The sequence below is a fragment of the Megalobrama amblycephala genome, linkage group LG9, assembly GCF_018812025.1.
Source record: "Megalobrama amblycephala isolate DHTTF-2021 linkage group LG9, ASM1881202v1, whole genome shotgun sequence".
NCBI classification, from domain to species: domain Eukaryota; kingdom Metazoa; phylum Chordata; class Actinopteri; order Cypriniformes; family Xenocyprididae; genus Megalobrama; species Megalobrama amblycephala.
In genome coordinates this window covers 40,587,189-40,598,870 of record NC_063052.1, presented here as the reverse complement: position 1 = coordinate 40,598,870, position 11,682 = coordinate 40,587,189, and positions in this window count along the sequence as shown.

Genomic DNA, 11,682 nt, shown 5'->3' with positions numbered 1-11,682 from the left:
TTGATGTTACCATTGTGGCGATCAGTGTGTGCTTTAGTCAGGCTCTTGACTTTTTAACATTAGTTTTTCTCTTGACAGCTGTGTCTGTTTGTTATGGCGAGAACAGCGAGAGAAAATATAATCAGATGCTGATTGATGATAAGAATATAATCATCAGATATTGGCTTAACTCATTGATATTATGTGGGAGGTTTATACGGGTAGTATGTTATTAATTCTGTTTTATTGTTATGATTCTACAGCAAGAGAATAATAGAATTTAATCAGAACATCAAGCGATTTATAACACACCATTTACATATTTTGGGCTCCTGTGAGTTTTACTCGCACACAGACATCAAGAATCAGTGTATGATTCTCAACAATGGTGACATGCTTCAATGGTGCAATGCATTCTGGGTGCCTCATACAAAACTCATCCATGGCTCCCAGAATGCATTGCAGCATGAAGCATGTCACCATTGTTGAGAATCATACGCTGATTCTTGATGTCTGTGTAAGTCAATCTTGCAGGAGGTTTGAGGTGTTTAGTGAACAATGTGTTTTTCAAATTTTCTGATTAAAACATTTTTAATGTTGAAATTCTAGAGGAGATCCAGCACAAAGTTAAACACATTTTGCTCATAAAAAGCTCAGTCATTAGATCAGTGAATTAAGCTACTAAATGATGACTATATTTTTATCATTTAGCAGCCGACCACATTGTCTCTTGTTTTTCTTGCCATAATGAACAGCCAGAGAAAAATTTTAAAGTTATAGTTAAGAGTCAAACTGCTTAACTGAAGTAAGCGCTGACCTCGATCACGGTGACATCAAACCAAACGTATTTTCAACAAATCATCAACATCTAAACCTCTGGTAATTCTCAATAAGAGCTTCTGTAGATGAATGTCAGAAATAAAGTCAGTCTGGTTAGTGATAAGTGAAGCTGGTAATGCTGTTTGTGGAGATGTTTAATCAGATCTTCAGAGATTTAATGTCTTTTATCTTCAGTTGATTTCATTGAAGGCTGTGGCTGAAGTCGTAGTTCTTGTTGTTTCTCTGTCCTTCAGTGATTCTGCTCGTTATCACCTAATTATCTCATTAACTCCAGCATATTTCTGTGTTTCATTAAACAGCCTGTAGTGTGCACACTGAGCAGTGTTCAGTTCATCTGGGCTAACCCATGTGGGGCCTCCATGGAAACTGGGTGCAAAACTGGCTGGGTCCCAGTTAGATAGCCCAGGTCAAACCCATTTGGGTCCCACATGGCTCTGCTGGCTGGGTAGACATTAGAACAAATAGAAAAACAACTCATTCTCTCTCAAACATTTGACAACATTCAATAACTGGATTGAACTTGAGGGACAAGAGTTTTGATAGTGTCCTCATCTAAGAGAAGAAATGCCTCCTCATCTGTCTTCACCTGAAAGACAGAAAACAAGACAACATGAGTATTGTTAATAAGTCGAGACAATTGTGAACCACTCACCAGACACTCTTTGATTATCAAGCTAACAAATAATCACTTTTAAGGGAATGCTGTTGTTTTGTTTTTTTTGTTTAAAAAAAAGCACAAAAAAAAAAGTGGCCCAATTTGCTAGTTAACTAATGTGGTTCTTTTGCAGCATTACCCATTTTGTGTGAATGACAGTCTATCCTGTCCATCTTTTCTTTCACTAACAAGTGTAATGACATTAATGCAAAGGTGAATATCTGGCCCATTATTATGCATAACAGCTTAAAGACAAGGCACAAGTATCTTTTAACTATAAGGGTTATTATAGAGATGCATTCCCCACTGTCAAAGATGTTGTGACTGTCACAAAATCTTGCACTGACACATTTAAGTCATATTAAAGAAAAATATTTAGGTATAGAGAGATGATATGAGGGCAGTTAAAGGGATAGTTCACCCAAAAATGAAAATTTGATGTTTATCTGCTTACCCCCAGGGCATCCAAGATGTAGGTGACTTTGTTTCTTCAGTCGAACACAAATGATGATTTTTAACTCCAACCGTTGCCGTCTGTCAGTCTTATAATGCGAATGAATGGTAACACAATTTATAAGAGTCAAAAAATATCCTTAGACAAATCCAAATTAAACCCTGCGGCTCGTGACGACACATTGATGTCCTAAGACACGAAACGATCGGTTTGTGCGAGAAACCGAAAATTATTTATATAATTTTTTACCTCTAAAACACCACTATGTCCAACTGCGTTCAGCAATTGTTTTGTGTCTTAGGACATTAATGTGTCGTCACGCGCCGCAGGGTTCAGTTTGGATTTGTCTAAGCATATTTTTTGACTCTTATAAATTGTGTTACCATTCACTCGCATTATAATGCTGCGTTCACACCAAACGGGAATAGAGCGTCAAATTCGCGTCTACCGCGTCTAGTTTGCCGCTTGAACATTTTGAATGCATTCGCGCGTCTAGAGTGAAATAGACGCACGTAAAAACAAGCGTTTGAAGCGAAATTGACACGCGTCCGAGGCAAAATCCGCTTCTTGTGGGAGGGGCAAGTGCTAGGCGGTTGTCTGTTTGCAAGATGGCTGATGTTGATCGTGCGTTCATCGAGAGAGCTACCGCTTTGTATTTGCTCTGGAGAGCAGAACAGAGGTGTAGGGGATTAAAGTGTAGGGTTGGAGTTAAAAATCATCATTTGTGTTCGACTGAAGAAACAAAGTCACCTACATCTTGGATGCCCTGGGGGTAAGCAGATAAACATCAAATTTTCATTTTTGGGTGAACTATCCCTTAAAAGAGTAAAACGCTCACCTCTAAAATCCGCTCAGACATCCGCCACTCAGTTAGCTTATCAGCGACAAAGCTGTCCATTTAAAAAGACCTGGAGAAAACAATAGAGGTTAGCAACAATTTGAAGACTTGACACACTTCTTTAACTCTGACTACTTAAGCCCGTAGAGCACTGTATAATTTGATAAGCACAGCGCAGCTGGTTAACATAACTCAACTATTGTGTTGCCTCGTCGCTCTAGCGGCGGCTAAAGGGGATCGCACACCGGAAGAGAAGTTTATTTAAAATTCAAACACATTATTCTCTATGAGTTATTTTCTCATTCATTATTCTCCATTTCATTATTCTCTCAGCGCCCAGCAACGGTTCAGGACCTTGTTCAAAATCCTGCAGCGCCACAGAGCGCCATGTACACAGATATTAAATTTACACTTATTTGTCTCAAATCGTCATTAATGTATATACTGACTTCACCATGTGCTGCAATATAACGTTAGTTTTACATTAATTTACAGAAATCAGCTGCATGAATAAAAATTGCTGATGTTATTGTATTTTCAGGTGATATTCTCAATTCATTCAGTTAACGGACGCTCTGAGGTAAAGTGTTCAGACTGCAGACTCAGCAACGGTTGTATTTAATTATACAGTACAATCATAACATAGTACTGACATTATCTTAATTTCATAATGTCCTTAAACATAACAATATTGCTGGCCATAAACTGAGAAAGTATGCGATACCTCGAGTTGTTCTAGACGCGGCGCGGCGCTTCTCGTCCGGTGTTCGACCCCCTTAACGCGGCATGAAGTCGCCACTAGATGCACTGTACCTGTCGTATTATTACCAGTATTATAACAATGAGATAAGTACAGCACAGTTTATGGAAAATAGAATTTAAAGACCGTGTAAAGTAAATTCAGTCATTTTCTTCTAAACACATTAAATAGGTCATACGTTTCTCAACGATGTGTAAAAAGCATTTCAACCATTTTGACACCTAATTTCATGAACTTATCGTTATTTTTAATCATTCAAATGTGGCTGGGTGGTTAATAACACTTTCTTATTTAGTCTGACTCACTTGCTTACCTTGAATACGCGACGAAGTTGCACCGAAGAAGCCCAGACCAAAACGGATCGAGTGCGTTCAAGTTCAAGTGACGGTTGTTTCAAACGACTGTTGTGAGAAAATTCCAGAACAACAGCAGGGGGCGGGGGGAAGGGGCGTTAACCCAGAACATGGGTTACTCTTTGAAAAATAACCCAGAAACCTAAACAACCCAGGAATTGGGTCAAAATATTAGCCCTATAACCCAGAAAATGGTTACTCGCTGAAAAAATAACTCATAATTTTAACCCAACACAAATAACCCAGAAAATGGGTTAAAGAAATAACCCAGGAGTTTTTAGAGTGTAAGCAAGCATCAACGCCTCGAATTTGATGCGAGCAGCATCTCTTCTTCTCTTGCAGCTTTCTCTTCTCTTGCTCTTTCCACTAATACCATTGCCTTCCACTCTACCATATCTTCTCCCTCTACTCCGGCCTCTTCTCGTCTTCCTACATCCTCAGTTCTCTCTCCATCTCATCTTCCTAAACCATATTCCTTTCCCTTCATCTTTTTCTACCTTGTCCACTGCTCCTCTCCCTCTCAGTATTACCCTTCCTCTATCCCCTCCAAAACCTCTCACTCTTACATCTCTTCCTTTTCCAATTCTTTTTCTTTGTTGTTGTTGTTGTTGTTCCTTCCCCTTTTAGTTTTTGACATGTGAATTTCCTGTGTTGTGTGTATTACTAACTCATATTTATTTGGGGCTAAATAAGAACCTTAGTCCATTCATTGGCAAAGCCTTAAACACACAATTTTAAACTCTATCCTGACACAGAAATGTATAACATTAATATTTTTAATGTTTATTATTAAAAAACAAAACAAAAAAACATTCAAAGCGAAACTAAAATTCAAAAGCGAAACTAACGGTCACAAATCTAGTCTAACAGTCATGGGCGTGACAGGATGAGAAGAATCTAAACCCAATCTCGATCTACTTTAGGTGCGCATCTAAAATATAAACGGAAACATGTTTCACGCGCTCTCGTCTACAAACATTTTCTTTATATGCATAATGGTTTGGTTTATGTTTCACCTGTGTCTAAGCGATGCTCATCAAGGTAAGCACAGACTGAGTTAATTTTTTTGACTTGATTCGCAGTAGAGACGCAGTTCTACAAATGTTTAAACTAAACCTTTTGCTTCAAGGTTATATTTAAAATAGTTTCAGTAAACATATTTTCGAATATCGTGTGTTAGCCCTTGTTGTGAGACTGCCTTAAGGCAGCGGTCGTTGGACCATTCATTGGCAGAATTTGGCACAACCTGGGGTGCGTTTCCCAAAGCGAACTATGGTCGCAAGTTCCGTCGTTACCAATAGAGTTCAATGGGACTTGCGACCATGGTTCACCAACGATGCTTTCGGCAAACTCACCCCTGTTTGTCATTAATTTCACAAGACAAAGAGGACAGAGCAGTGAGAAACAAAGTTAGTTCCACTATGCTCTTTTCTCAAATATCGCTTCTTACATTTTCTGTTTTGTCTGTTTTCCAAGTTGCTATTTTATAAAAGAAATTATTTTCTACTTGTTTGTAGCTTGTACGGCCACTATTGCTCGGGGGTACGTTTCCCAAAAGCATAATTGGCCAATTAACATCAAAAGTTCCGTCGTTACTTACATAGTTCAACGATTTGTTGTTTCCCGAAACCATCGTTCAAACGAACATTCGCAAACTGCATCGTAAATGATTTATAGCAAAAAATCTAGCATTCGATCTCAAAGGGATTCATTTAAAGGGTCATGAAACCCCCCTCTTTCAGCTCAAGTCTAGCTCACAATCTTTTTGAAAAATGCAACTTAAATGGGCGTGGTGGCTGTGAGAGGAGAGGAGAGGAGAGGAGAGGGGGGAAACTCTCATCGCCAGTAGCCCATGCATATCGACTGTCACTAAAAATCAGTGGTAAAACGTGAGGAAATACTACAATTTTTTAAAAAACTGGAAAAGTTCAAATCTAATGAAATACACTGACACTTTATTTTTGTCTTTTCAAGAGTTACTGAATGCCCTGCTACATATATCCTACAGTAATCGTAATTCTATTTAAAACATATTAATGTACATGTGTAATTACAGTCATTATAAAATATATAGTTGTTTATATACACACTATACATGCATATATTTGGGAAAAAAATAACGCTTAAAAAAAAAACATTGCGTACATAGCATAGATCTACGCGCCGAACCTGCAACACGCTCAGTCAGTCAGGCTGCGTGTCAACTGGAGCAGAGCAAGCGACCAGAGCATTTTTAGATTCATTCCTATGGAAGTTGAGCGTCACATTTAACTTACGCGCGGCTCAACTTGCATGAACCGAAGACACTCGCGCTTACCCGCTCGCTCCGCGCCAACGGACACGCACCGTCAGTCAGTCAGTCTCTCTCGCTGTTTAGTGCCGTTAACCATCCTCGTCATTGGAAAGATCCACGTGGTGTCATGAATAATTAAGAGAGTGTCTTCTCATTGGATAAAAAACTCAGTCTCGTTAATAATTATGAAACACCGATGAGTCATCAAAGTACTATCGTGCTCTGCCACGTCACAGCCTGTGACGTGGACAGGATGAAGATTTTAAACCCGGAAGACGAAAATAGTTACTAAAACTAAAATTTAACCATTTCCCCCCTACTATTAAATCTAACAGATGCTAACATTGTCTTCAATGGTGTTCAACACACATACCTCTGTTAAAATCTCAGAAATTTTGGTTTAGGGTTTCATGACCCTTTAAAGGAGTTATTACTAAACCACTTGCGTAACGTCATTCATCAACGTGGTTGAACGACAGGTTTGCGACAATACGGTTTCAGGAAACCGTAAACCGACAATACAGTCTTGCTCAGGGTGTCCAAACTCGGTCCTGGAGTGCTACTGTCCTGCAGAGTTTAGCTCCATCTTGCCTCAACACACCTGCCTGGAAGTTTCTTGTATGCCTAAAAATCTTGATTAGCTGGTTCAGGTGTGTTTAATTAGGGATGGAGCTAAACTCTGCAGGACAGTGGCCCTCCAGGAGCAGGACTGGACACCCCTGGTTGTTGATTTGTTCAACGATGCATCTTACTATGGTTCAGCAGCGAATTGCATCGGGAAACGCACCCCAGTATAGTACAAAGCCCTGGACATGACATGCAGGAAAAAACATAGTAGGCTAAATCATGCACATGATTTACTAATTCATTCCCTTGATTTACTAAAACGTGCACACGATTTAGCCTACCCTACTATATTGTTTCCTCGATTTATAAATCATGCATATGATTTGTTGTTTTAAAAATATAGCATGTATTAAAGGGGGACACATATATTTAAAATCCACTGTTTGGAAGTTAGTCAGGCCAGTCCAATAAACATGTAACCAATCAGCATCAGGGGCGTATGACGGTCGAGGACAGAGAACGAGCAAGAGGGAGATTTGAAAATAATAAGAAAAAAAACTGCAGAACAAGAAATTGGACACAATGCAAAACAGCTCAAAAGAATATCACTGGAATTAAGGTTATGACTGGGCAATTGCTTTAGGACCTGGTTTATATTAGAAAAGCTTTCCAGCACTAGAGAAAGCTAAGTGGGAAGGCCTGAAAACTGCTTTGATCCCGCTTCTCATGTGAGTAACACTGGGCTTTGATTGTCTGGAGCTACTGTGCTGTTTGCAACTAACAATGAAGACTTTGTATTTACTCTTGCGTACTGTACATTAATTTTTTGTGCTCCCTTGTCATTCGTTCACCAACTGCGCTTTATTTTTCATGAAGCATTTTGTTGTGCGTCAGCTGTGATAAACAGACACCCACTCTCATTGCATGTGTAACAGCGGCAGGATAGTGAGTTTTGCAGTTAAATGACTGAACACTGACGGCTGCTAGAGAATGCAGTGTTTAGCGTTATTGGTAGTGCAAACAAGTTATGAAGTCAAATTGAGGTGCATATATGTGCATATACAGGAAATATAGGTCTCCTGTATTGCTTCTTCATATCCATATATATGCCCTATACATACAAGATATGTCTTCTATATAGCTAATGGCAGGATCTGGTCATTTTGTAGCTCATATCTCATTTTTGACTGTCATACATGATGCCTAGCTCATATTTTCTATTATCAAGGCAAAAACTAAGAATTAACGAAACAAATTATGCAAGAACTTATGTATGTGCGAATGTAGCAGTTATGTATTTAGACAATTATTTTGTGATTCCACTTGCCATGACCATATTTGGGGTTTCCTGCCACCATGCTGACTTGGGGTGTTGACCTATGGTGTTGACGCACTTTGCTGCTTCCCAGTCTGCATGAGCCCACATGGAAAGAACCTATATGTGGATATATGCGCATATATGAAACCTATATGCAGTGTATATGTACATATATGCTGCATATATGCACATATATGATCATATATATGCTGCATATATGCGCATATATACTGCATATATGCTATATATATGCTGCATATATGCGCATATATACTGCATATATGCTATATATATGCTGCATATATGCGTATATATACTGCATATATGTGTATATATGCCACATATAGGCAAAATTGAGGTGCATATATGTGCATATACAGGAAATATAGGTCTCCTGTATTGCTTCTTCATATCCATATATATGCCCTATACATACAAGATATGTCTTCTATATAGCTACTGGCAGGATCTGGTCATTTTGTAGCTCATATCTCATTTTTGACTGTCATACATGATGCCTAGCTCATATTTTCTATTATCAAAAAAATAAATTATGCAAGAACTTATGTATGCCCAAATGGAAAAAACCTATATAAACATATATGTTTCAATATAGGTTTTGATATAGGTTTTACATATATGTGACATATATAAAATTGGCCGTTTTCCTATATTATTTGTACATATATGTACATATATGCACACATATATGTACACATATATGCACACATATATGCACACATATATGTACACATATATGTACACACATATATATATATATATACACATATATGTACATATATGTACACATAATATAGGAAAACGGCCAATTTTATATATGTCACATATATTAAAAACCTATATCAAACCTATATTGAAACATATATGTTTATATAGGTTTTTTCCATGTGGGACCAATTTCACGTGTTCGTGTAGCGTGTGTTTTCTGCGTTGTGTCGTAATCAAAGACAGACTGCGAAAAATCTTGCCATCAGGTCCTCACTTTATTCTGTATAACACAAATGGCAATATATGAGGACTTGTGCAGCATACAAACAGCATGCGGCAGCAACGCACAACGCTGAGAAAGAGAGATATTAAAAGTAACTTAAGTAAAGAAAAATAATCAACGAAACATCTGAATGTACATCACAGAGGGGTTTTGGATTACAATCATACAAATATATCATGTGAATTCAGCTGTTACATGAAACATGGCCTTAATTGAATCACCGCAAAAACTTTGTGCGACCTACCGCTGTGATGTCTCATGCAGACTGGGAAGCAGCAAAGTGCGTCAACACCCCAAGTCAGCATGGCAGCAGGAAACCCCATATATGGTCATGGCAAGTGGAATCACAAAATAATTGTCTAAATACATAACTGCTACATTCGCACATACATAAGTTCTTGCATAATTTTTTTCGTTAATTCTTAGTTTTTGCCTTGATAATAGAAAATATGAGCTAGGAATCATGTATGACAGTCAAAAATGAGATATGAGCTACAAAATGACCAGATCCTGCCATTAGCTATATAGAAGACATATCTTGTATGTATAGGGCATATATATGGATATGAAGAAGCAATACAGGAGACCTATTTTTTCTGTATATGCACATATATGCACCTCAATTTTGCCTATATGTGGCATATATACACATATATGCAGTATATATACGCATATATGCAGCATATATATAGCATATATGCAGTATATATGTGCATATATGCAGCATATATATTATCATATATGTGCATATATGCAGCATATATGTACATATACACTGCATATAGGTTTCATATATGCGCATATATCCACATATAGGTTCTTTCCATGTGGGATGCTGTTTGTATGCTGCACAAGTCCTCATATATTGCCATTTGTGTTATACAGAATAAAGTGAGGACCTGATGGCAAGATTTTTCGCAGTCTGTCTTTGATTACGACTCAACGCAGAAAACACACCGCTACACGAACACGTGAAATTGGTCCCACATGGAAAAAACCTATATAAACATATATGTTTCAATATAGGTTTGATATAGGTTTTTAATATATGTGACATATATAAAATTGGCCGTTTTCCTATATTATGTGTACATATATATATATATGTGTGTGTACGTATATGTGTACATATATGTGTACATATGTGTGCATATATGTGTACATATATGTGTGCGTATATGTACATATATGTACATATAATATAGGAAAACGGCCAATTTTATATATGTCACATATATGTAAAACCTATATCAAAACCTATATTGAAACATATATGTTTATATAGGTTTTTTCCATGTGGGAAGCCTTAGCCTATTATTTGCATGTCTAAAGCTGAGTGTCACACGTGGTCGCAAATAAAGAAGAAGCAGGATCTAAATGCAGCCATCCACAGGATTTAATTAAATAAACACAAGGTACAAGGAAACAGGATCAAAACAACGGTGTATACGTGACAACGACAGACAGAGAACTGAAATACACAGAGCTAAATACACAGGGCAAACCAAAGATCTAATGAATCAAATCAAATCAATTAATAACTATGGAGAAGGACGGAACCAATTATCAAACTGAAAACAAACTCTAGACATGAACAGAACTCAAAACGTGACACTGGGTGCACACTGTCCTTACGATTGTTGCTTGTCAGACTGTATGAACATGATCCTCATGTCACTGTGGGATCTCAGCTGTCATTTATGTCAGACGTCAAGACGTGTTAATAACTTGTCCAGAGTTTTACATCAACCCGTACATGTGTGAACATGTCAAACTACCGATCAAAGACTACAGATTTTAGCCTAGGATTATAGGAATCTTTTAGGATTCTCGAAATTTGTGTCACACAACCTAATTGTGGCCAAAATTGCCTTAAGACAGCACACTGTGGATTTATAGCTGAATAGAATCTGAATATCAAACCACAATCTTTATTAAACTGGATGGTCGGGTCATACTAGGCTCAAATAGATGATTTGTGAAATCTTTCACAGTGCAGTTTTGGTCAGTCAACCCTTTCTTGATTAATTGACTTCCCTATTGTGATTTGTGAAAGATTTCACAGTACCATTTTGGTCAGTTAACCCTTCCCTGAGTGCCTAACTTCACTATTGTGATTTGTGAAAGGTTTCACAGTACAGTTTTGGTAAGTTAACCCTTCCTTGAGTGCTTAAATTCACTATTCTGATTTGTGAAATGAAATCTAATCTGATTTGTGAATGGTTAAGTGGCTAAAAATGTATTGACATTCGATTAGATTCAGAGGCCCGATTCAAGGTTTGTCCCAAAGCGTCCTTTATTGTGTTATCGTCCTTTATTTAACTGCTCCCAATTTAGAAGGAGAGTCCCCGATCTCAAATCGTAAAAACTTCTTTAGTTGAAACTTTGCAGCCACAAACATGCGACTAAAAAAGCCTGCTGAAAACGTTGATTGTCCTCCATTTGTTTTTATTCTCACATTTGATCTTGCGAATCTCTGTGAGATCATGTGTCACTAAGAAAATCGAATGTCATCACAGTTGTGAACTCATTTACTCACTAGTCTCTTACACAGCCTCGTGTTTATAATCGTGGCATTGCAAACTTTTCTAATGCAAAATTTAAGGGAAAATG